The sequence below is a fragment of the Silurus meridionalis genome, chromosome 4, assembly GCF_014805685.1.
Source record: "Silurus meridionalis isolate SWU-2019-XX chromosome 4, ASM1480568v1, whole genome shotgun sequence".
NCBI lineage: Eukaryota > Metazoa > Chordata > Actinopteri > Siluriformes > Siluridae > Silurus > Silurus meridionalis.
The window spans coordinates 3,728,107-3,742,435 of NC_060887.1; the positions used below are offsets into that span (position 1 = coordinate 3,728,107).

Consider the following 14,329-nt stretch of genomic DNA (forward strand, 5'->3'; position numbering starts at 1 on the left):
ACTACAAATAACTCTCCTTGTCATCAGATATATTCATTACAAGAACAAGTGTACATGAATAATTCACAATAAACCGTGTTTAACTTTACATTCAACTGTTCAAAAACTGTCTTCAATTCCCAATCATAGTAAAAACCAAGGAAAGAGGAAGCAGTACAAGCGAACAAGAAAACAGTCAGTTTAAAAAGATTTCAAGAATCCCAATTTCACTTCCTGTTCTGACATTTTACAGATTTAAATGATGTATTGTTTTTATCTGTACAATTAATAAAGACAGTAATTTTAACACTCATCAATCAAATACAATATCAACAGAATCTGAATCAATGACAGTTTGGACTTTAAAACCTCTATGTATTATCTAACAGAGATATCTACTAAGTTAGCATGCTAAGCTAGACCAGGTCCGTCCTCAGAGAGAGAGAGAGAGAGAGAGAGAGACCAGAGGGGAGCATTCTCGGTGTGACGTCACAGTAGGGCAACTTCTATGCAAGTCAGAATGCGTCTCTGTTTCTCTCATTTCCGAGGTTTTTGCTTGTGAGTAAAGACACGTAAACATGGAGCTCTTCAGAAGGTTTAGAGAAATTTTCAAACCAGAAGAACGAAGAAAACTAAGCAGATTGCTGAAATGAAGGAGAAGCTGGAACACATAGTAAAAGTAGTAAAAGACTTGGATGCATTTTCTAATCCAAGGATAGAAGATAACAGAAGAGAAAGAAGAGAAAGATTCTGCTACAGACGGTGCAAAAGCTGGAGGCTTTTGAGAGAAAGCAGCAGGAACAGAATATAACTGAGAGAAGCCAGAGCTGAGAGAACAAAAACAACTGGAGGAACGTGTTGCTCAGCTTGAGTTTATTTTGGAACAAACCACCAAGAAGCTCCAGTCTTCTCTGAAATCCATGAGAAACTGGAGAAAACTGTAGAATGTGAGAGAGAGAGCTGGACAAAAGAACAAAAGAAAGTGGAGGAACATGTTGCTCAGCTTGAGGCCAATTTGGAACAGACCACCATGGAGCTCCAGGATACTCAGAATCACTGTGAGAAAGTAAAAATAGTGCAGAGCAGGAGAGAGATCATTTGATCAGAGAGAAAGAGCGACTGGAGGAACGTGTTGCTAGTTGGATGCCACTGTGCTCTGTGCCACGAAAAAAGAAGACTTCAGAAAATAAAACAGATCGTTATATGAGAGTCCGAGGCGATGGGAGGAAATTGTTGCTCAGCTGAGACAAGAAAACATTTAAAAGAAAACGAAAAATAGAAAAACAAATAAGAAGACAAGAGAAACAGAGAGTCTGAACATGCCTTTTCCTCTTTCTGTTTCTCTTATGGCTATTTATGATAGTTTTATACTTATAGTCAATAGTATAAAGCTGAGTGTAAAGCTATTGTATCTTGTAGATCGTCTGTCTTTTGATCATTTTTATTTCTGTCTTGTCAAAATACTGATTTTAATCTTTCACTACAGCGAGACACAATAAACACTATTAACAACCATTATTTTTGTCTTCCTTACAAATGCCGTATGACCTTCTCATGGATTCTTTCACTTAGTTTATATCGCTCTTGTGGGGCAGGGGGCTTTGGCACGGGGTCATAATGCTGAGGGGAGGGAGGTCAGGAGGAGAGGAAACTCAGTGCCACATTGTGCAAAACACCACACACCTGATAATCTTACACACTTTTTCCGGGTGGTATATAAGTCTTCCACCTAAGACATCCAGAGCTTTACATCTGCATTTAAGGAGGTGAGGAGCGTCTGAGGGGTGAAGCCTCTGTCACCTGTCATATTATAGACTACATCAGGACAATGTTTACAATTTCTACATGTTGTTAAAGTCACCAAGAAGCCAGTCATCACGTCCTGCAGCTGCCTGTAGTCTGTTCCCTACACTGCTATGTGTCAGGATAAAGGAATCATGTGCTGAAGCAGGTCAGTGTGCCACAGTGAAGGAAACCTGATGTATCGACTACCCACCTTAATAATAACATCCAAAATGACAGGCATTATGACACTCAGGGGAAGATACCAGACCTATAGCATGAGATTTAATAGAATTATATTATATCTAAAGAAGATCTTTGTGAAAAAGTTGATTAAATATAATATTTATATAAAGTATTTCCCTGTCTGCCATTTCCCACTAGAAACAACCTGTTGTCATTAACCCCAGAGTGGTGAGGACCTGTATTTGGACGGGGATGGCATGGTTCTGGTGTGTTTCCCTCTGTAGTACTGGACCCAATTCAGCACATAGATCCAGGAGCACAGCTGTAGGAATCTAAATCAGATTATTAGCCAGTCATCATCATGGGCCAAGAAATCATCATGGTCCCTGGAGACTCTTTTTCTCCTTAATCTTTCATTGGCACTGCAGCATTTATGATTTATTCCAGCTCATTATGGAAAGATAAACTGATATTTGGTCCTGTGCCATGAACATAAAAGCAATAATAGCTACAGAAAAGCTCCTGCTTCCCTCTGTAGCGGTATTTAAATCCCATTTAAAATGCTTTAAGTGATTCTACATTCTGTTTATATGAAGTGTTTTTCACAGTTTGCATGTTAATTGGCTGTATGGTGCATTAAAGTGCATGTGAATTATGTGAATTTATGAACCACATCTGGCTGGAAAAGACAAGTGTCCAAATACTTTTGACCACACAGTGTCTATCAGCTGAAAAGCAGCAGCTTCAGATCAGTCGCGTTTCCACTGGGATTCAACTCTGAAAGATCACTTTTGATATTTATTATATTAAATATTTGATATTTGATATTATTCCTCCAAGCAGCTCATCCCCTGTGAGGACTCAGTCTCCTCCAAGCTGCTCGTCCCCTGTGAGGACTCGGTCTCCTCCAAGCAGCTCGTCCCTGTTAAGACTCGGTCTCCTCCAAGCAGCTCGTCCCCTGTGAGGACTCAGTTTCCTCCAAGCAGCTCGTCACCTGTGAGGACTCGGTCTCCTCCAAGCAGCTCGTCCCCTGTGAGGACTCGGTCTCCTCCAAGCAGCTTGTCCCCTTTGAGGACTCAGTCTCCTCCAAGCAGCTCGTCTCCTGTGAGGACTCAGTCTCCTCCAAGCAGCTCGTCTCCTACCAGTCATGAGCTTCACATAGAGATAAATACAGAGCACATAGTGTTTGAACAGCTTTATGTTATAGGTTACAGAGGGATTTCTGTCCAACACCAGGGGATCAGGAGGAGAAGGTAAAAGATGAAGAGATCAAGAGGAGGAAGATGAAGGGAAGATGTTATGGACTTGTCTCTGAGCAACAGTTTAAAGTCTCATCTCACTCTTTCCTGTACAGTATCTCACCTCAGGTCTGGGGATATCAAAGATTCCTGTAGATGATGTGTTGTGTATACAGTAGAACATCAGCTGTAGGAGAACCAGGGAATAATTGACTAAACAAGGATTTGAATATCAAGATTTAGCAGAAAGGAGGAAGTTGTTTTTGCTGATAACTGATCAAATGTTACACTAGGGCACTTTGTATTTGTGGAAGTGGTGTTACGAATCTCACGTGTAAACATTTGAATTGTTTTTATGCCTCGTTAGTCTTAAAACTAACATTTATAGAACTGACTAATAGAAAGTGTTTTTTTTATGGATCACCTCAAATCAGTGTTACATTCATTGTGTGTGTATAATGATGGCATGTCAGCTATAAGGGTGATGGAGGAAAAGTCAAATCAAATGAAGTTTGTCACTTTTTTATTTCTTGTCATTATTTGTTGTCCTCCCCATGTGCTGCTGTACACAGGTGAACAGAGACGTCCATTCCACACCAAGCTTTTTACAGAAATCACCAAATCTTGATTTTATTACTGCTGAGATGATTTTATAGGAGTTTAGTTTCTTATTTTAATAGCAATATAAAAATCCCATACATATTATGGTGTAGTCGTGGACCAGTAGAGAAAACACTAAGTGCTTGTAAAAAGACTGGCAGCAGATCAAAATCAATCACATCTTTCATTAATGTTTTTTCTTTTTTAAATACATTTTTGGACCTGATTGTATTCAATAAAAATATGTATTACAGTTAATTTACCTTGTGATTAATTTACCAGATTATTTTATTCTTATGATAATTTCTTGCTTACAAACGTCTTAATAAGTAGATGATTATAATTGAAGGATGAACAGAGACTATAAATACTACCATGTGTTTAAGTACAAAATCTGTTTGTGTTCAGAGAAGGTAAGTATAATGAATAATCTAAGGAAAATGAAATAAAGTCTGTTAAAAGTGCAGTGTTGTCAGGAAACAGAAGGAAGCGAGGCCAGGTAGCATGAATGAATGATTTCTTTTCTAATAGCTCATAACACACATCTGACACGCGCTAATCACGTGTTCTCTCATTCTCTATTTTCAATGCACTTCTACTCCCCCTAATGGTCACTTTAAGTATAACAACAACAGGTCACCACATGCAGTACAAACTAATTACACCTCAAATTAAACCCCACATTTTTATCAAAATCACATTCCAAACTGCAAACACGTGTTTTCTATTAAATAATATAATTCTAAATATTTTAATACCCTACTGTGTCTAAACACAGGAGCGCTATAGGAACTCGTGAAGGGTTTACAATCACACACCACTTCGCTTGTCTTAACACCACCTGTTTTCCGCTACAGCGTTTGAATCATTGAAGCCCCGCCTCTTTTGTGACGTCGGTATCTCTGATAGCGCCCTGGACTCGCTTTTATTGTCATGACAACTTTGTTGTGCTGCAGTTCAACACAAACATTTACTGACCACAGCAATGAAGCGCAAACAAACAGCTGAAATGTTTTAATTGTTTTTAGTGATAAGCGTCAATGTTTTGAACAATCCGCTCTCCAAGACACCAAAAAAGATTTTTCAGCCAGAAAGAGCGACTTTCAGAAGAAAGAAGGAGAAATAATGACAGATAATAAGACGGGTAACAGCTACAGCTGCTTCTCCTGCTGTCAACTTTATTCAACTTTATTGTCATTGTACAGAGAACAAGTACAGAGACAATGAAATATAGTTATCATTTAGTTCCTAAAACCACATTAAATATCAATCTGTCATGCAGGAAATATAAAATGATTTTGTACTGACTGAGTAATGCAGCACTTATAAAATATTTGTACTACAACATTGTGTGTGTTTAAGACTGGTGCAGTTTTGCATGACTCTGTTCTGTTCACTGTTTTAACTAGAAGTTTATAATGATTTCTGTTTAACTTAAACTTTGTTTTTTATTTTGTAGATAAATTTAACGTTGCCAAGTGCAGAGATAAAAAAGGCAACATCAGAAGGCCAATGAATGCCTACATGGTTTGGGCGAGGAAACAGCGCCCATCTTTTCCAAGGCCAATCCAAATAGCAGCTCTGCAGAGATCAGCATGCAGCTTGGGATCGCGTGGAACAAACTGAGTGAAGAACAGAAGAAACCCTACTACACTGAATCATGGAGGCTTAAACAGGAACACGAACAGTTGTTTCCTGGTAGGTGAACTTTCTTTATAGACAAATGGCAAAATAACAAAACAAACGCATCAATTCTGACACTTTTATTGTTTTTATGTCGCTTCTTACTCTTTAAATTCTTCTTTTCTATCATGTAGATTGGGTTTATAAACCGCTTCCAAAGAAGGGAAGGAGAAAAGGCAGTTTGCAGAGTAGTGACTCACAGAGGAGACCTGATCATCAACCAAACCACCACATAGTCATGAACATGCCAGAAGAAGTACCAGTCCATGACCTCGTGCCTGAAGTTAGTGATCAGTTCCCCGGCCTTAGCCACCAAGAACTGCTGTCTCCTAAAGACATCTGCTTTGATCCTCCTCTTTTCCCTTCTGTTTCTGAGTCGACTTTCTGCCAGACCAAGTGAGTTAGTAAACTGCATTGGAACAGTTTCAGAAGAATGACATGCAAATGAAGTTTTACTCTGCATCTTAAATAATCACCATAATCGCCACTCATTTACTTTAATATGCAGCTAAAATTGTGCACTTCTGTTTACAGCACCTGCTATGGGTCTGACTGTACAAGCAGTGAGGTTCAGCTCGAGGACGAGGAGGAAATCACTTTGCTCAACAACGACATCTTTTCCATGTTAAATGAGGAATATGGCTTTTTTAACCAGTCTGGAGACCAGAATCATACTGAAGACCCCCACAACAGCACAGAGATCCTGGATTCTGTACCAGTGTTTGATATCGACAGCTTCGAGGATCTGTTGAAGAAACTTGAAGAGATGGAAAATGATTCAGGAATAGAGGAAGATGGTGAAATACGAACGTTTCATGTACTTTAGTGTGCATGTTGTTTCACCATCTTCATTTTATATTAAATTTTATTTTAAACAACTTTTATATAAGGAAATAAAGATTTTGTATGACAATCATGTCTAATGTCTCTTCATCACAGAGAAAATTCAATCACTTCATTTTCTTTCTTGAAATCCACTTTAGTAAAGTCAGTGATGTTTGATGTCCTTAAAGAAAAGGAATTTGACAGAAACTGAAGTTGAGGTATTTTCTTGCAGCTTTAGTGCTTTGTTTAAATTAAATGTGGGGCAGAACCTGATTCACTTAAACATCTGTACTTGATAATTGAGCACATGGATTAGCACAAGAAATTCAGTGAGCATAAGTAAAATGATCATGTCGTCTCAGCTTCATCCAGAAAACCTGGAAGTTTAACAAGAAAAAGCTGTTGGTTTTATTGACATGTACACACACATTAAGACACTTTTAAGGACTCATTAGAACAATGTTTAGTGTATGAGAGAGAAAATGTCAATAAGAATTTGATTAAACGCACACACAGATGAAAATTCTTACCTGTAGCGCCTCCTTGTTGTGGGTTATAGATTCATACTGGGACTTCAGGACACTGTGAGCCTCTCGTTCTTGCTCACGCTCCTAAAACACAGCCATGAGGAAGAGGATGAAGGATTTAGTCATTAAGGGTTTAGTCATTAATGTTCACATCCACAATGAGGCTCTACTAATATTACCTTCACCACCAGCTTGTGTGTTTAAACCTGAATAAATCCACTATTAAACCATTAAAAACATTTTAACAAGTTATCACAATTTATATTTGAGTAAATATTTGAACACTTTGTCTTTTCCTAACACTGTTTATCAGTTCATTTCTGCTGAACTGAAGCCATTTTCTTTCCTCTCAGTTTAACAGCAGTTACTGAAGCACACAGAGGAACAACTCAGTCATACACTAGGACACATTTCACTACCACATTTATACCTGTTTTTACATCTTTATTATTTCCTATAGTGTCCATTTACTGTGTAAATGTAGATCAAAATACAGAAACAACATGAAAAGCGAAATACAATTATTTAGCAAAATTAGCTAACTAGCCAGCTAGCTATTTTTTAGCTTTAATAGTTTTCCTTCTCAGTCTAAATATCAGATTTGTAGTGAACTATAAGTAAACTCTTGGTATCTATAAGTTTATTGGTCTCCTACACCATTAGCTGAAAGGTCCATTTCTGCTCACTGCAACATTTATGGAAATAAATGATAGATAGATAGATAGATAGATAGATAGATAGATAGATAGATAGATAGATAGATAGATAGATAGATAGATAGATAGATATTTATTGTAATTGCATTGTACAGGTACACAGCAATGAAATGCCGTTTGGCATTAACTAGAAGTGCAAAATGTAGCTATCGTGCAAAGGGCAGATAAATATATGTCATATTTACAGCAAGTGATAAATATGTAAACATATGTACAGTGGATAAATATAAAGGCAGTAACAGTGCAGAGATGTGTGGACATCATTAAGAAGTACAGGATGGATCTAAGTCTATGGCATTGAAGAGTAATGTGCAGAAGTGAAGATTACAAGATTATGGCATTTAAGAATTATCAAGCTAAATAACCAGTCTATAATTTTGTCAAATTTATTTACTTTTTCCTGCAAGTCTGTGATCTTTATGCTAATGATCAGGAGTAAACACAAAATGAGGAACATCGCTTTTCCCCTCTTCACTCCGGTACCGATGGTCCTGATCACCTTTCCGCCTGTTTGGGGATTTTATGGGTGACTTGTTTCTCAATAATAATAATTATAATAATAATAAATGATAAACTCTGTGTTTTAAAGAGAATAAAATCCATAAAGCTCGGAAACTCACCGTTCCAGGGGTCGTACAGTTCACTTCATCCCGACAGAGGGTCTTCATCCTCCACCTGGAACACGGCGTCTCTCGGAGCTACAGGAGGAAAATCCAAGCGATGCTGAGGAAAGAAAAGTCCAAACAAATAAAATCAAATAAATAATATAAATATTTCATATAATAAAAATTATTATATGTATATCTTTTCAGCTGATACACACTGTGTGGTCAAAAGTATTTGGACACTTGTCTTTTCCAGCCAGATGTGATTCATAAATTCACCTAAAATGCACTTAAATGCACCATACAGCCAATTAACATGCAAACTGTTGAAACACTTCATATAAACAGAATGTAGAATCACTGAAAGCATTTTAAATGGGATTTAAATACCGCTACAGAGGAAGCAGGAGCTTTTCTGTAGCTATTATTGCTTTATGTTCATGGCACAGGACCAAATATCAGTTTATTTTATCTTTCCATAATGAGCTGGAATAAATCATAAATGCTGTGGTGACCCCCGTGTGTAATGCTGCATGATGGCACTGCTGGAGGATTACACCAGTGGAAGATTAAGGAGAAAAGAGTCTCCAGGGACCATGATGATTTCTTGGCCCATGATGATGACTGGCTAATAAGCTGATTTAGATTCCTACAGCTGTGCTCCTGGATCTATGTGCTGAATTGGGTCCAGTACTACAGAGGGCAACAGGTTGTTTTAGTGGAAATGTCTTGATTCATAATATGATGTGTATATATATATATATATATATATATATATATATATATATATATATATATATATATATATATATAAAATATGATATGATGTACCTGTTCCAGACTGTGCTGTAGACTACAACAGGTTCATACAAATTATTCAGTCATGTAAATTCAGCTTGATTATATTTCATATATGATGAAACTCAAAACATCAGTGCTTATGCTCCACAAGTTGGTTGTGAGATGGAGGAGAAGGAAAAATTCTGGAGTGAGTTATATAGAGTGGTAGAAGGTGTTCCTAGGAATAAAAGATTGGTGATTGGGGCAGATTTAATGGGCATGTAGGTGAAGAGAACAGTGGTGATGAGGAGGTGATGGGTAGGTATGGCTTTAACCTCTCAGTCGTCGGAGTTGCGCCAGCGCAACTGATATCCCATTGTTCTCAGGTGTTAATGTTTAGCAATAGATCCCACTACATGCCCTGAGAGATGGTGGTGCCCAGGAACCTGAATGACTCCACTGCTGCCATAGTGCTGTTCATTATGGTGAGTGGGGAGAGCAGGGGTTTCTCCTAAAATCCACAATCATCTCCACTGTTTTAAGCGTGTTAGGCTCCAGGTTTTATGACTGCACCATGTCTTTCAGGCCTTTCTTCACTGAAGCAGGGTCGTTGGCTGAAAACTGATTCTACAGCTATTTAGAGTAGCTCCTCTTAGCCACTCTATTAGGATCAATGATGAGGATTAATCTTCCTCATATTAATGAATAAATCATGTACTACAGTATTTGAAAATAACTTGAAATCCTGTCAACCGAGAACAGAAAGCTGAGGGTACATTGGGAACAAGTCTCCCAAAACTGGAAAGTTGCAATCTGGAAACATATGCAGGTGCAGGTGATTGTGTGGATCCATAGGGTAGTGGTCATCACATCTGCTTTACACACAGAAGGTTCTTCTGCGACCCCAGTGGAACCATGCAGCTAGCAAACATGAATGAGGTTTATGTATTTGTCACAAATTGTTACTTAATCCTGGTATTAAATAAACAACTTTTGGTGTTTCTGCATTGTGCTTGTAACAGAAATGGACAATAGGAATTCCAAAAGGCTCAAGGGCATTGCTCCACTGGGGTCGAATCCAGGACCTCCTGCGAGTAAAGGAGATGTGGTGACCGTTAAAGCTGTAAGAGAAGTTGGACACTAAGGAAGGAGAAAAGGAGAACTATAAGGAATAAAGTTGATCAGTCACACCATGAAGTTATAGGAAATAGTGGAAGCCAGGCTGAGTTTATTCATTAGTTATTTATCCAGTTATCATCTGTTAACCTGTTATTTCAACAAAACCAGATTTTCTCCTGCAAACCAAGTTCAAGAAAATGCTACAAGGAATTGACTCCCATGTCGTGTTTGCTGGACTTTAGAATGTAATACTTTATTGCACTGAGGTGCTTTAGTACCTAAAGGTCTTCATTTAAACATTTATTATTTTAGAATGATTAATTTTATTATTATTATATGCAGATTTACATATTTATGAAACCCAAAGAGATAAAATTATTACATTTCCAATAATTGGTTTGATTAAACAATGTTATTTGAGTGTTATACAATCAACACATCCTCGTCAAAGCAAGGAACATTCATAAACCCCCAAAAACTATAATAATGATGATAATAATAATAATAATAATAATAATAATAATAATAATAACTGCAGTTGGTTGTCAGATGTCAGTCTCACACTGCCCTCTAGTGGTGTTTTGTTGTCTAGTTATATGTGATGATCTTTTACAAAGCAAGATATTTTTCTTGATAATATTAAACTGTCTAAAACTTAAACTGTTTACTGTTTAACATACAGGGGGTTCATGTTAAATTTTTAAGCTAAATGTTTGTGATATAATTAAATGAAACAGAAGTTAAATGAAGCTGATTAAAATTAATGTAATTTTGTGTTTTTTGAGAGACTGCTGAAAGGAAATTTCAGGAACTATCTATGGATTCAGACTCGGTCGAGCTGAAACGGTGAAGCGACTCTCCTGAACCCCATTGTTTTAGAAGTGATTGAACTGAACTCTCTTGAACCGAGTCACTTGAACTGAATCTAAGGAGTCAAAATCACCAAACCGAATCATTTTGAACTGAATTGACCAAACTGAATGGACTGAATTATTAAAATGAATCTATTAAATAGTTCTTTCTGATGTTTTCTACTAACTGCAGTTGTCAAAAGTTATACTTGAACTATGATGTTATGAGGCTGCATTGGAACTAAACTTTATAGTATTGTGTGATCAGATGAACCCATGAAGAACTCATGTATTGTAAACTGATTTAATCTCTGTGTTATTGTGATTTAATATTTAAACTGATGCTGTGAATACTGTTCAATAACTGTTTATTTTATTACTTTAACTTCTGTTCATGTAAAATTGGGTTTAAACAAAACCTTTATTTTATTATCATTTACTTTTGTCCCGTTTTCCCAACATTTTATCATGTGTATTTTAATTCTGAGTTAAATTTAAATGATGTACAATAATAATTTAATAATAGAAACAAAACAAACACTATATTTAAGATATTTATTTATTTTGAAGTAATAAAAAATATTGAGTTACAATAATCACTGATATGTTTGTACTTTATTATATGTAGGACATGTCCAGCTTGATCTCCTCTTTTTCTTTCTCTGGTTTTCTTTCTCTAGTGCTGAAGTCATATTGCTGAACAGCTGTACAGCTTCCTCCAGTCACTCTCGGGTTTCCATCCTCATTTCTCTTCCCTCACCTAAGAATCTTTGTTTCCTCAGAGATTTTCGACTCTTTGGGTTTGTAGAGGTTCAGCTTTCTGTTTCTGCTGTTTATATATATATATAAGTGCTTTTTCTAAGCATTTTTTATCGGTTATGTCGACTTTTTTTATGTCGCCGAACCATAATATCTCGAGCACAAGGGGAAAAATTTGCCATTTAACGTGGTTATCTCGGTGCAGCCACAGAAGAACTCATTGAAGTGGCGGAAAAATCAAGTCTTACAGCTGCTCCAGGTGTTGTATTGTGAACTGGTGAATCTCTGCTGTTAGTTAGTGCTAGTGTTCGTAGTGTTAGTAGGGGCGCGGCGCAGCTTTGGGAAGAAAAGAGCAGCCGTTGAGAGAAGTGCCGGTGGGAAGGCACGCAGGATACACATGAGCGATAACAACGACCGCGTGAACCAACATATACCAACAATAACGGACAGTGAGAGTGTGGAAGTTTAAATAGAGCTGGTGATGATGATAAACGAGCACCATATGTGCGCGAATGAAGCAGAGCTTCAGAGAAAGTGGCGAGAAAACACCTGACACGCTGAAGGGGCCGAAGGGGCGTGGCAGGTGGATTCCTGACAGATAAACATGTACTGTATGTATTTTTATAGCATGCCTTCATCAAACAAATCGCGGCAACGCTGTTGTGTAAAACCTTCAAAACACGTGCATGCACATTCTCATTTATTAACGCACATCATGTACATAAAGAAATTTCAAGCACGTTAATATATTGCCGCCATTTTGATTTTCGTTTATCTCAATCATCGGTTACCTCGATGCTTTTTGGCGACCCCCTAGGACATCGACATAACCGGGTTCCACTGTATTAATAATTTAAATAATATCAAATGAAGAATATTAAATATTTCATATAATAAAAATCAAAAGTAATCTTTCAGAGTTGAATCCCAGTGGAAAGCGACTGATCCAAAGCTGCTGCTTTTCAGCTGATACACACTGTGTGGTCAAAAGTATTTGGACACGTGTCTTTTCCAGACAGATGTGGTTCATAAATTCACCTAAAATGCTCTTTAATGCACCATACAGCCAATTAACATGCAAACTGTTGAAACACTTCATATAAACAGAATGTAGAATCACTGAAAGCATTTTAAATGGGATTTAAATACCCGCTACAGAGGGAAGCAGGAGCTTTTCTGTAGCTATTATTGCTTTATGTTCATGGCACAGGACCAAATATCAGTTTATTTTATCTTTCCATAATGAGCTGGAATAAATCATTAATGCTGTGGTGCCAATGGAAGATTAAGAGAAAATCTCCAGGGACCATGATGATTTCTTGGTCTGGATGATGACTGGCTAATAATCTGATTTAGATTCCTACAGCTGTGCTCCTGGATCTATGTGCTGAATTGGGTCCAGTAGTACAGAGGAAACACACCAGAACCATGCCGTCCCGTCCAAATACAGGTCCTCACCACTCTGGGGTTAATGACAACAGGTTGTTTCTAGTGGGAAATGGCAGACAGGGTCTGCTATAGGTCTGGTATCTGCCCTGAGTGTCATAATGCCTGTCATTTTGGATGTTATTTTAAGGTGGGTAGTCGATACATCAGGTTTTCCTTCACTGTGGCACACTGACCTGCTTCAGCACATGATTCCTTTATCCTGACACATAGCAGTGTAGGGAACAGACTACAGGCAGCTGCAGGACGTGATGACTGGCTTCTTGGTGACTTTAACAATATGTAGAAATTGTAAACATTGTCCTGATGTAGTCTATAATATGACAGGTGACAGAGGCTTCACCCCTCAGACACTTCTCTCCTCCTGAAATGCAGATGTGGAGCTCTGGATGTCTCAGGTGGAAGACTTCTATACCACCCGGAAAAAGTGTGTAAGATTATCAGGGTGTGTGGTGTTTTGCACAATGTGGCACTGAGGACCAGTTTCCTCTCCTCCTGACCTCCCTCCCCTCAGCATTATGACCCCGAGCCACAGCCCCTGCCCCACAAGAGCGATATAAACTAAGTGGAAAAATCCACGAGGAGGTCATACAGCTTGTAAGGAAGACAAAAATCATGGTTGTTAATAGTGTTTATTGTGACTCTTTGTAGAAAAAGATTAAAATCAAGATTTAAAAAAAGATTAAAAAAAGATTTGACAAGACAGAAATAAAAATGATTAAAAGGCGACGATCTACAAGATACAATAGCTTTACACTCAGCTTTATACTATTGACTATAAGTGTAAAACTATCATAAATAGCCAAAAGAGATACAGAAAGAGGAAAAGACATGTTCAGACTCTCTGTTTCTCTTGTCGTCTCCTTTTTTTTCTATTTCTCCTTTTCTTTTGAAGGTTTTCTTGTCTCAGCTGAGCAACAATTTCCTCCCATCGCTCTCGGACTCTCATATAATGATCTGTTTTATTCTCAAGTCTTCTTTTCTTCCTCACAGAGATTCTGGGTATCCTGGAGCCCCCTGTTGGTCTGAAGCTGTAAGTTGTTCCTCTCCTCTATGTCAAGTTTAGTTTTCTCTCTTTCGTCCTCTTGTTTTTCCTCAAAATCCAACGTGGGCTCAAACTGAGCAACACGTTCCTCCAGTCGCTCTTTCTCTCTGATCAAATGATCTCTCCTGCTCTGCACTATTTTTATTTTCTCACAGTGATTCTGAGTATCCTGGAGCTCCATGGTGGTC

At 37.8% G+C, this 14,329-nt stretch overlaps 2 protein-coding genes and 1 pseudogene across 3 annotated transcripts in view; 2 read left to right on the plus strand and 1 right to left on the minus strand.

The window, feature by feature from the left end:
- Positions 1-14,329, minus strand: part of LOC124384578 (zinc finger protein 850-like) — a 1,373,244-nt gene that overhangs the window by 700,313 nt on the left and 658,602 nt on the right. The window lies entirely within an intron of this gene.
- LOC124384668 overlaps positions 1-14,329 on the plus strand; it is a 920,651-nt pseudogene that overhangs the window by 690,511 nt on the left and 215,811 nt on the right.
- The window catches only part of LOC124384657 (leucine-rich repeat flightless-interacting protein 1-like), a 794,289-nt gene that overhangs the window by 12,150 nt on the left and 767,810 nt on the right, over positions 1-14,329 (plus strand). The window contains exon 6 of one of the 2 annotated variants that reach the window (XR_006925440.1): positions 14,090-14,120. The exons of the other annotated variant lie outside the window; for it this stretch is intronic. The gene's annotated coding sequence lies outside the window, so the exon portion shown is untranslated. Of the gene's footprint in view, positions 1-14,089; positions 14,121-14,329 lie in introns of those variants that run through there. 2 annotated transcript variants of the gene reach the window in all.